This window comes from Gorilla gorilla, chromosome 20 (assembly GCF_029281585.2).
Source record: "Gorilla gorilla gorilla isolate KB3781 chromosome 20, NHGRI_mGorGor1-v2.1_pri, whole genome shotgun sequence".
Lineage (NCBI taxonomy): Eukaryota > Metazoa > Chordata > Mammalia > Primates > Hominidae > Gorilla > Gorilla gorilla.
The window spans coordinates 53,266,985-53,280,171 of NC_073244.2; the positions used below are offsets into that span (position 1 = coordinate 53,266,985).

The 13,187-nt window shown below is 39.9% G+C and overlaps 1 pseudogene; it reads right to left on the reverse strand.

Moving 5' to 3' along the window:
• Positions 1-12,691, reverse strand: part of LOC129528787 (mitochondrial import inner membrane translocase subunit TIM14-like) — a 34,208-nt pseudogene extending 21,517 nt beyond the window's left edge.
• Between the last annotated feature and the right edge of the window lie 496 nt (positions 12,692-13,187).

A 13,187-nucleotide genomic window follows, 5' to 3' on the forward strand; every position in this document is an offset into this window, starting at 1 on the left:
CCTCAGCGGAGTCCACCCCCACAGAGCCCAGCAAGTTAAGATCAATGGGCTTGAAATTCTCGCTGCCAGCACAGCAGTCTGAAGTCTATGTGGGAAGCTTGAACTTGGTGGGGGGAGGGGCGTCCACCATTAGTGAGGCTTGAGTAGATGGTTTTCCCCTCACAGTGTAAACAAAGCCTCCAGGAAGTTCAAACTGGGTGCAGAACCCACAGCAGCATGGCAAAGCCACTGTAGCCAGACTGGCTCTCTACATTTCTTCTCTCTGGGCAGGACATCTCTAAAAGAAAGGCAGCAGCCCCAGTCAGAAGCTTATAGATAAAACTCCCATCTCCCTGGGAAACAGCACCTGGGGGAAGGGATGGCTGTGGGCACAGCTTCAGCAGACTTAAACGTTCCTGCCTACCAGCCCTGAAGAGAGCAGCAGATCTCCCAACACAGCACTTGAACTCTGCTAAGGGACAGACTGCCTCCTCAAGCAGGTCCCTGACACCCGTGCCACCTGACTGGGAGACACTTTCCAACAGGAGTTTACTGAGACCTCATACAGGAGAGCTCTGGCTGGCAGCTGGTGAGTGTCCCTCTGGGATGAAGTTTCCAGAGGAAGGAGCAGGCAGCAATCTTTGCTGTTATGCAGGCTCCACTGGTGATACCCAGGCAAACAGGGTGTGGAGTGGACCTCCAGCAAACTCCAGCAGACCTGCTGAAAAGGGGCCTGACCATCAGAAGGAAAACTAACAAACAGAAAGCAATAATGTCAACATCAACAAAAAGGATGCCCAAGCAAAAACCCCATCCAAAGGTCACCAACATCAAAGACCAAAGGTAGATAAATCCGCAAAGATGAGGATAAACCAGTACAAAAAGGCTAAAAATTCCAAAAATCAGAATGCCTCTTCTCCAAAGGATCACAACAAAGGAACAAAACTGGACAGAGAACGAGTTTGACAAATTGACAGAAGTAGACTTCAGAAGGTGAGTAATAACAAACTCCTCTAAGCTAAAGGAGCATGTTCTAACTCAATGCAAGGAAGCAAAGACTCTTGATAAAAGGTTACAGGAACTGCTAACTTGAATAACCAGTTTAGAGAAGAACATGAATAATCTGATGGAGCTGAAAAACACAGCATGAGAACTTCATGAAACGTATACAAGTATCAATAGCTGAATCGATCAAGTGGAAGAAAGGATGTTAGAGATTGAAGATGAACTTAATGAAATAAAGTGTGAATACAAGATTAGAGAAAAAAGAATGAAAGGAATGAACAAAGCCTCCAAGAAATATGGGACTATGTGAAAAGACCAAACCTATGTTTGATTGGTGTACCTGAATGTGATAGGGGGGAATGGGACCAAGTTGGAAAACACACTTCAGGATATTATCCAGGAGAACTTCCCCAACCTAGCAAGACAGACCGACATTGAAATTCAGGAAATACAGAGAACACCACTAAGATACTCCTTGAGAAGAGCAACCCCAAGACACATAACTGTCAGATTCACCAAGGTTGAAATGAAAGAAAAAATGTTAAGGGCAGCCAGAGAGAAAGGTCGGGTTACCCGCAAAGGGAAGCCCATTAGACTAACAGTAAATCTATCTGCAGAAACCCTACAAGCCAGAAGAGAGTGGGGGCTAATATTCAACATTCTTAAAGAAAAGAATTTTCAACCCAGAATTTCATATCTGACCAAACTAAGCTTCGTAAGTGAAGGAGAAATAAAATCCTCTACAGAGAAGCAAATGCTGAGGGATTTTGTCACCACCAGGACTGCCTTACAAGAGCTCCTGAAGGAAACACTAAATATGGAAAGGAAAAACCAGTACTACCCATGGCAAAAACAAACCAAAATGTAAATACCATTGACACAATGAAGAAATTGCATCAACTAATGGGCAAAATAACCAGCTAACATCATATGACATGGTCAAATTCACACATAACAATATTAACCTTAAATGTAAATGGGGTGAATGCCCCAATTAAAAGACATAGATTGCAAATTGGATAAAAAGTCAAGAACCATTGGTGTGCTGTATTCAGGAGACCCAACTCACGTGCAAAGACACACATAGGCTCAAAATAAAGGGATGGAGAAAGATTTACCAAGCAAATGGAAAGCAAAGAAAAGCAGGGGTTGCAATCCTATTCTCTGATAAAACAGACTTTAAGCCAGCAAGGATCAAAAAAGGCAAAAAAGGGCATTACATAATGGTAAAGGGATCAATTCAACAGGAAGAGCTAACTATCCCAAATATATATGCACCCAATACAGGAGCACCCAGATTCATAAAGCAAGTTCTTAGATAACTAAGAAGAGATTTAGACTCCCACACAGTAATGGTGGAAGACTTTAACATCCCACTGTCAGTATTAGACAGATCAAAGAGACAGAAAATTAACAAGGATATTTAGGACTTGAATTCAGCTCTGCACCAAGCAGACCTAATAGACATCTACAGAACTCTCCACCCCAAATCAACAGAATATACATTCTCCTCAGCACCACATAGCACTTATTCTAAAATTGACCACATAATTAGAAGTAAAACACTCCTCAGCAAATACAAGAGAACGGAAATCATAACAAACAGTCTCTCAGACCACAGTGCAATCAAATTAGAACTCAGGATTAAGAAACTCACTCAAAACCCCACAACTACATGGAAACTGAACAATCTGCTCCTGAGTGACTACTGGGTAAATAACAAAATTAAGGCAGAAATAAATAAGTTCTTTGAAACCAATGAGAACAAAGACACAAGGTACCAGAATCTCTGGGATACAGATAAAGCAGTGTTTAGAGGGAAATTGTAGCACTAAATGCCCACATGAGAAAGTGGGAAAGATCTAAAATTGACACCCTAACATCACAATTAAAAGAACTAGAGAAGCAAGAGCAAACAAATTCAAAAGCTAGCGGAAGACAAGAAATAACTAAGACCAGAGCAGAACTGAAGGAGATAGAGACATGAAAAACCCTTCAAAAAATCAATGAATCCAGGAGCTGGTTTTTTAAAAAGATTAACAAAATAGATAGACCACTATCCAGACTAATAAAGAAGAAAAGAGAGAAGAATCAAACAAACGCAATAAAAAATGATAAAGGGGATATCGCCACTGATCCCACAGAAATACAAACTACCATCAGAGAATACTATAAACACCTCTATGCAAATACAGTAGAAACTCTGGAAGAAATAGATAAATTCCTGGACACATACACCCTCCCAAGACTAAATCAGGAAGAAGTCAAATCCCTGAATAGACCAATAACAAGTTCTGAAACTGAGGCAGTAATTAATAGCCTACCAACCAAAAAAAAAAAAAGACCAATAACAAGTTCTGAAATTGAGGCAGTCGGTAATAGCCTATCAACCAACAAGAGCCCAGCACCAGATGGATTCACAGCCAAATTCTACCAAAGGTACAAAGACGAGCTGGTACCATTCCTTCTGAAACTATTACAAACACTAGAAAAAGAGGGACACCTCTCTAACTCATTTTATGAGGCCAGCATCATCCTGATACAAAAACCTCACAGAGACACAACAAGAAAAGAATATTTCAGGCCAATATTCCTGATAAACATTGATGCAAAAATCCTCAATAAAATACTGGCAAACCGAATCCAGCAGCACATAAAAAGAGCTTATCTACCACGATCAAGTCAGCTTCACCCCTGGGATGCAAGGCTGTTTCAACATATGCAAATCAATAAACGTAATCCATCACATAAACAGAACCAGTGAGAAAAAACACATGATTATCTCAATAGATGCGGAAAAGGCCTTTGATAAAATTCAACACAACTTCATGCTAAAAACACTCAATAAACTAGGTACTGATGGAACATATCTCAAAATAATAAGAGCTGTTTATGACAAACTCACAGCCAGTATCATAATGAATGGGCAAAACCTGGAAACACTCCCTTTGAAAACCGTCAGAAGATAAGGATGCCCTCTGTCACCACTCCTATTCAACATAGTATTGGAAATTCTGGTCAGGGAAATCAGCAAGAGAAAGAAAAAAGGGGTATTTATATAAGAAGAGAGGAAGTCAATTGTCTCTGTTTGCAGATGACATGAATTGTATATTTAGAAAATCCCATTGTCTAGCCCCCAAAACTCCTTGATAAACAACTTCAGCAAAGTCTCAGGATACAAAATCAATGTGCAAAAATCACAAGCACATCTATACACCAATAATAGACAAACAGAGCCAAATCACAAGTGAATTCCCCTTCACAATTGCTACAAAGAGAATAAAATACCTAGGAATACAACTTACAAGGGATGTGAATGACCTCTTCAAGGAGAACTACAATCCACTGCTCAAAGAAATAAGAGATGACACAAACAAATGGAAAAACATTCCATGCTCATGGATAGAGAGAATCAATATCGTGAAAATGGCCATACTGCCCAAAGTAGTGTATAGGTTCAATGCTATTCCCGTCAAGCTACCATTGACTTTATTCACAGAATTAGAAAAAACTACTTTAAATTTCATATGGAAACAAAAAAGATCCCACATAGCCAAGACAATCCTAAGAAAAATGAACAAAGCTGGAGACATCATGCTGCCTGACTTCAAACTATACTACAAGCTTACAGTAACCAAAAGAGCATGGTACTGGTACCAAAACAGATATGTAGACCAATGGAACAGAGCAGAGGCCTCAGAAATAACACTACACATCTACAACCATCTGATCTTTGTCATATGCAGGAAACTGAAACTGGACCACTTATTTACACTTTATACAAAAATTAAGACGGATTAAAGACTTGAACATAAGAACTAAAATCATAAAACCCTTAGAAGAAAACCTAGACAATATCATTCAGGACACAGGCATGGGCAAAGACTTCATGACTAAAACACCAAAAGTAATGGCAACAAAAGCCAAAATTGACAAATAGGATCTAATTAAACTAAAAGCTTCTGCACAGCAAAAGAAACTATCAGCAAAATTAACAGGCAACCTGTTAATTTTTACAATCTATCCATCTGACAAAGAGCTAATATCCAGAATCCACAAAGAACTTAAATAAATTTACAAGAAAAAACTAAACAACTTCATCAAACAGTGGGCAAAGTATATGAACAGACACTTCTCAAAAGAAGACAACATTTATGCGGCCAACAAACATATGAACAGACACAGAGCCAAACCATCACCGGTCATTAGAGACATGCAAATCAAAACGACAGTAAGATGCTATCTCATGGCAGTTAGAATGGTGATCATTAAAAAGTCAGGAAACAACAGATGCTGAAGAGGATTGGAGAAATAGGAATGTTTTACACTGTTGGTGGGAATGTAAATTAGTTCAGCTATTGTGGAAGACACTGTGGTGATTCCTCACAGATCTGGAACCAGAAATACCATTTGACCCAGCAATCCCATTATTGGGTATATACCCAAAGGATTATAAATCATTTTGCTATAAAGACACATGCATATGTATGTTTATTGCAGCACTATTCACCATAGCAATGACTTGGAACCAACCCAAATGCCCATCAATGATACACTGGATAAAGAAAATGTGGCACATATACACCATGGAATACTATACAGCCATAAAAAAGAATGAGTTCATGCCCTTTGCAGGGACACGAAATGAAACCATTATTCTTAGCAAACCAACACAGGAACAGAAAACCAAACACCGCTTGTTTTCACTCATAAATGGGAGTTGAACAATGAGAACATATGGGCACAGAGAGGGGAACATCACACACTGGAGCCTGTCAGGGGTGGAGGGCTAGGGGAGGGATAGCATTAGGAGAAATACCTAATGTAGATGACGGGTCAATGGGTGCAGCAAACTACCATCACACATTTATACCTAAGTAACAAACCTTCACGTTCTGCACATGTATCCCAGAACTTAAAGGATAATTTTTAAAAAATAAAGAAAAAGAAAGAGCTTTAATTGGACTCACAGTTTCACGTGGCTGGGGAGAATCATGGCAGAAGTCAAGGAGAAGCAAGTCACATCTTATGTGGATGGCAGCAGGCAAAAAGAGAATGAAAGCCAAGAGAAACAGGTTTCCTGTTATCAAACCATCAGATATCATGAGACTTATTCACTACCACAAGAACAGTATGAAAGAAACCGCCTCCATGACTCAATTATCTCTCACTGGGTCCCTCCCACAACACATGGGAATTATGGGAGTATGATTCAAGATGATAATTGGGTAGGGAAACAGAGTCAAACCATATTATTCCACCACTGGCTCCTGCCAAATCTCATGTCCTCACATTTCAAAACTAATCATTTCTTCCCAACAGTCCCCCAAAGTCTTAACTCGTTCAGTATTAACTCAAGAGTCCACATTCCAAAGTCTCAACTGAGACAAGGCAAGTCTCTTCCACCTATGAGTCTGTAAAATCAAAAGCAGATTAGCTACTTCCTAGATACAGTGGAGGTACAGGCATTGGGTAAACACAGCCATTCCAAGTGGGAGAAATTGGCCAAAACAAAGGGGCTACAGGGCCCATGCAAGTCCGAAATCCAGTGGGGCAGTCAAGTCTTAAAGCTCCAAAATGATCTCCTTTGACTGCATGTCTCACATCCAGGTCATGCTGATGCAAAATACGGGTATCCATGGTCTTGGGCAGCCCTGCCCCTGTGGCAGTTCCACATGGCTGGAGAGGCCTCAGAATCATGGCAGAAGTCAAGGAGAAGCAAGTCACATCTTATGTGGATGGCAGCAGGCAAAAAGAGAATGAGAGCCAAGTGAAACGGGTTTCCCCTTATCAAACCATCAGATCTCATAAGACTTATTCACTACCATGAGAACAGTATGGGAGAAACTGCCCCCCACCAGGTGCCTCCCACAACACGTAGGAATTATGGGAGTACAATTCAGGATGAGATTTGGGTGGGGACACAGAGCCAAACCATATCACCATCAAAATACCACCGTCATTTTTCACAGAACTAGAAAAAAATCTGAAAATTCGTATGGAACCAAAAAAGAGCCCATGTAACCAAAGTAAGACTAAGCAAAAAGAAGAAATCTGGTGGCATCACATCACCTGATTTCAAACTATACTATAAGGCCATAGTCACTAAAACAGCATTGTACTGGTATAAAAGTAGACACATAGACCAACGGAACAGAATAGAGAACCCAGAAATAAACCCAAATACTTACAGCCAACTGATCTTTGACAAAGCAAACAAAAACAAGAAGTGGAGAAAGGACACCCTATTCAACAAATGGTGCTGGGATAATTGGCAAGCCACATGTAGGAGAATGAAATGATTCTCCTCTCTCACCTTATACAAAAATTAACTCAAGGTGGATCAAGGACTTACATTTAAGACCTGAAACTACAAAAATTCTCAAAGATAACATTGGAAAAGCCCTTCTAGACATTGGCTTAGGCAAAGATTTTATGACCAAGAACCCAAAAGCAAAGGCAACAAAAACAAAGATAAATAGGTGGGACTTAATTAAACTAAACGGCCTTTGCACAGCCAAAGGAACAGTTAGCAGAGTAAACAGAAAACCCCACAGAGTGAGAGAAAATCTTCACAATCTGTACCTCTGACAAAGGATTAATATCCAGAATCTACAAGGATCTCAAACAAATTAGAAAGAAAAAAACAAACTATCCCATCAAAAAGTGGGCTAAGAACATGAATAGACAATTCTCAAAAGAAGATATACAAATGGCCAATGTGAAAAAATGTTCAACATTACTAATGACCAGGCAAATACAAGTCAAAACCATAATGCAATGCCACCTTACTCCCACAAGAATGGCCATAATCAAAAAATTAAAAAATAATAGATGTTGGTGTGGATGTGGTGAAAAGGGAACACTTCAACACTGCTGGTGGGAATGTAAACTAGTACAACCACTATGGAAAAGAGTGTGGAGATTCCTTAAAGAACTAAAAGTAGAAATACTATTTGATCCAGCAATACCACTACTGGGTGTCTGCCCAGATGAAGAGAAATCATTATGCAAAAAAGATACTTGCACTTGCATATTTATAGCAGCAATTTCCAATTGAAAAAATATGGAACCAGCTCAAATGCCCATCAATCAATGAGTGGATTAAGAAAGTATGAGATATATCCCATATTTTCTTAATATATATATATATATATGAATACTACTCAGCCATAAAAGAGAATACATTCATAAATTAATGGCATTTGCAGCAACCTGAATGGAATTGGTGACTATTATTCTAAGTGAAGTAACTCAGGAATGGAAAACCAACAATCATATGTTCTCACTCATAAGTAGGAGTTAAGCTAAGGGGATGCAAAGGCATAAGAATGATACAATGGACTTTGGGGACTTGGAGGAAAGGGTGGGAAGGGGTTGAGGAATGAAAGGCTACAAACTGGGTTCAGTGTATACTGTCTGGGCGACAGGTGCAACAAAATCTCACAAATCACCATTAAAGAACTTATCCATGTAACCAAATACCACCTGTTCCCCCAAATACTTACGGAAATAAAAAAAGTTAAAAAAGAAAAGAAAAAGATGGGGGAAAAACAAGACAAAGACAATCAAAATACCTTACCAACCTAAATTCCAGATAAGAAAATTTTCAGGAGTATTCTTCCAAACAAGCCTCCTATTCTCCATTCGATTGGGCAGGAATTTCCCCAAGCCAGGACTCTTTCTACCACCTAGGAAGAGCCAACCAAGATCTGTCAAGGGGGCACAATGCCTCCACAGTGGCCACCAGATCAGAAAAAGAAAAAGGGTGTTGTTTGTCTTTAGAATACTTACCAAAAGACATCGTCCAGTCCCAGAAAATGTTTCCCCACTGCAAGCAAGTCCAAGTACCATGGATTGACCATCCACCCACCAGCAAGGATGGTGCCAGAGGTGGCCCTCAGTTTAAGAAAGCTCACCTCCAGGGCCAGTGCACCAGTGAAGGGCTGCCAAACCATGGCCACACACCTACAGGGGCAATCTGAAATGATGCTCCAAATCTGTTACAATCCAGTGGGTTTTTCTTGCCCACTGCACAGAAAATACCAACACACTGAGACAGCAGATATTGCAACAGAGAATGAGCTTAATAATTGCAGGAGGCTCAAGCAATGAAGACAGGAGATATTTCTCAAATCTGCCTACCTGAGAATTTGGAGACTAGAAATTTTAAGAATTGTTTGGTGGGCAGGTGGCTAGGAAATGGACACTACTGACTGGTTGGGTCAGGGATGAAAACACAGTGGTGTGAAAACTGTCTTGTGTGCTGATTCAGTTCCTGGGTGAGGGTCATAGGACCAGTTGATTCAGTTTCTTCATATGGGTCATTGGTCCAAATAGTGTCAGTTGCTCCACCAGAATGAAAAGTCTGAAAAATATCTCAAACACCAGTCTTTTTTTAAAATATATTTTTTATTATACTTTAAGTTCTAGGGTACATGTGCACAACATGCAGGTTTGTTACATATGTATACATGTGCCATGTTGGTGTGCTGCACCCATTAACTCGTCATTTGCATTAGATATATCTCCTAATACTATCCCTCCCCCCTCCCCCGACCCCACAACAGGCCTCGGTGTGTGATGCTCCCCTTCATGTGTCCAAGTGTTCTCGTTGTTCAATTCCAACCCATGAGTGAGAACATGCGGCTCAAACACTAGTCTTAAGTTTCACAATAGTGATGTTATCTATAGGAGCAAATGGAGAAATTACAAATATTGTGACTATCAGCTGACTGACTCCTGAGCAATAAACAATTATTTTAAAAAGCAAGCCAGGTAGGGAATGATGACTGCTTACTGTTTAACTATGCCTACATCTTAGCAGAATTCAGGCCACTCTGATAATTCTAACCTTGTGACATTGCATCCATTTTTCAAAGGTAGTTTCTGTTCCTGAATAAGGAAGGGTAGGTTAAACTATAAACTAAATTCCTCCCACAGTTAGGCTGTCCTACATACAGGAATAAGCAAAGGCAGTTAGCTTGTGAATATAAAGGCAAGATGGAGTCAGTTATGCTTTTATCTCTCACTTTTATAATATCACAAGCGTAGTTTTGTGTTCAGTTCTCTGTCAGTGGTAGTGGTCATGACATGGGCTCTGGAGTTAGATACACATAGTTTCTATTCCCAGATCCACCACCAATCTTGGAAAGTTACTTCACCTTTCTGAAGATTTGCATCCTTCTCTGAAATAACAAGATATTGTGGTTGAGAGGAATAAATAAAATAACATCTGCAAACCCACTCTTATTCCTGAGATCCTCTTTAAAACTAGCATCTACCGTGGTAACTTACAGTGATTCCCTTGGTTTATGTTTCTCTTTGTCTCTGTTTTCCTAAGGCTGAACGCTTCCAAGTACTCACCTGAATCCTGCCTCTTTAGTGAAATCTTTTCCAACCATTCCTGAACCAGCCGATCCTATCCTTCTACAAATTATTTCTCCCATATGTTAACATTTAATTATGTGCCATTCCTCTTGGTGAGACCCTAGAGAGAGGTTTAAAGGACATTGGCTGTGTGATCATTGAGGGATAATTGAGTAAATTTTTTTTTAGTGCTCACTGAGTGTTAGAGCTGCCCTCTCTTTTTTTCAGCTGTTGCTAGCAGCAGTCCCTTCTGCACCAGCAGCATCAGACCCTGGCAGGCATGTGAATACCTTAGGGATTGCTCTTGTCAGGGTCCTTCCTGCCTCTGGATTTTGGTTCCATTTGTGTTTCCTTTTGCATGTTATTCAATGGCCTCTTGTGATATTGTGAAATACAGATTGACCGTGGCAGAATTTAACTGGAGGACACCCAGCCAGTGTCCACTGCAGAACTGATTGCTCGCTTGGTGGTGGGGAGGAACACCCACACCCATATTTGGTCAAAGAATTCTTCTGTGTTGATGATGTGGTGTGAAATCAGATAAAATGGGTTTTAGAGTTTTTCTAAATATTCCTCCAAGGGAGAGATTGTTGACATTTATTTATGAAAACCTCAAGATAATAACTCTAAGGAGGTTGAGCACAGTATCCTCTTGCTTAAAAAGCCTGGTGATAGGAATTGTGTTCACTTTCCTAATTCATGAAATTTAAAACAGGCTCTTTCCTCTCTTACTTCAGAAGAGATGAAGGACAAAAGACCAGATGGGGAGGACAAGGTTGTTTATGGGGAAGTCGTGTACCTCTGACCTGGATTCTACGATATTCATTCAATCATACCTGGAAGTGTGCATCTTTGCATGTGCAGTCATATATTTCTATCACATGACTCATAATTCCCTCCCTGTCAGTGGCAATTAGGAGCTCATGTAAAGCTTAGGACAGTAAAATTATATGGTGTGTTCTTCCACTGCAACAAGGTTTCTCTGAGGTTTAAGGAAACAACAGGACAAGAGGGCTGGACACTTTACCTGGTGTCCTGCCTTCTCTTTTTATTGAGCAGCAGTCTACTCACCCATCATTTTTGACCTTCCCGTTTTCCTACCATGGGTTCAGATATAATTACTGAAGTCCAGATATAATTACTTGTGCCTGGAGCTTGATGTTATTTTTTAAAAGAGAGGCCTGAGGAATGGTTTCCTAGCTGATTTCCAGGATTCTAATTTTCACTGTCTAAGTCGTTGGTTTTCAACCCTGGCTACTGGTTAGAGTCACCTTAGGAATTTAAAACATAAAAATGCCTGTGTCTTCCTCAAAGAGAGTCTAATTTGATTGCTCCATGGTGTGCCTTGGGATTTGGTCATTTAAAAATGCTTCCAAGGAAAATAGTCATTTTACAGTGGAGGAACTTTAGCCCAGTGCTCAAAGTTAACATCCCCAATAATCAAGGATATAGAAATTCTGGGCATCCTAATATGATGGATGGAGAAGGTGTAGCATCGCCTCTGTGGCATTTTTGCCCAAAGTGGATAACCTGAGTTTAATTATGAGAAAATATTAGGTAAGCCCAAACTGAGGGTCATTCCACCAAATAACTCACCCATACTCTTTAAAAATGTTAAGGTCATGAAGGCAAAAGTAATTCTGAGGAACCGTCCCAGATTGAAGGTGATTGAGAGGACAGAACAATGAGATGCAGTGTGTGATCTTGTATGGATCCTGGCCCAGAAAAAGGATATTAGTGGGAAGATGGAGAGGATTTGAACAGGGTCTGCAAGTTCATTCATTGTAAGATGTCAGTGATCATTTACTGATGTTGATGATTACACAGTGGTTATCTATAACGTTAATATTAGGGAAAGTTGAACCAAAAGAATAAGGGGACTCTGACTATTTTTGGAACATTTTTGGAAGTGTAAGATTATTTCAAAATGAAAGTTATAAAAAAGAAGGGGGAAAAAACTTCCAGATAATCCTGAGTTCCCAGAGTTGAAGACCACTTGCCTAAGTTATCTTGCCTAATACTATCAGAGTAATCTTCCTGGAAATGCTGTTTGTGATGTTACTGACCTTCTCAAAGCTTTCCAGTGACTCTTATCATCTATAGGATGAAATTCCAATTTCTTAAGCCATCATTCAAAGTCCCCATAATATGACCCCAATCTACTCCCTTGATCCACATTTGACTTTCTCATGTCTAAATATTTTGCAATTATTTGACTCCTTCATATAACATACATACCTGCCTGTTCACCTCCTAAATTGTTCTTCATCCTAAGGCTTATTTCAGTCACTGTCTCTTCATTGAAGCTTGTATGGTTATTTCCGTTAGAAGCCGTCATCCTTTGTTTCTGTGAATTCTGGAAGGTACAATGGTGTGGACTGAAACATAAGCTTTGGATTCAGAAATATGTGAGTCTGAATTCTGGTTCCACCTTTCACCAATTCTGAGATAAAAGACAAGTTAGTGATGTCTTGGGATAGAGGGATAATAGTACCTACTTAAAGGGTCATTGTGAGCATTAGATGAGGTGCAAACATAAAGGTCTCCAGCACATAACAGATTTCTTCCTCATCATTTTTGTTGCTCAATGGTCCCCAAAGGTATTATGGGTGATGCAAAGGCTTTTATCAAAATTTTCTGCAGCACCTTTTAAAAAGTCTTGTGCCTGGCCATCACTAAGATGAGAGACACCCTTGAACTGAACTGAATGTATGGGACTTTAAAAAATTCAACCGAGATTTGTTTTTCCTGGAACACAACTCAGTAAACAAGTGGATAGAAAAATGTAACCCAACAGAGGGAGAAGGGAAGCACAAAGGTTTCATATAACAGCC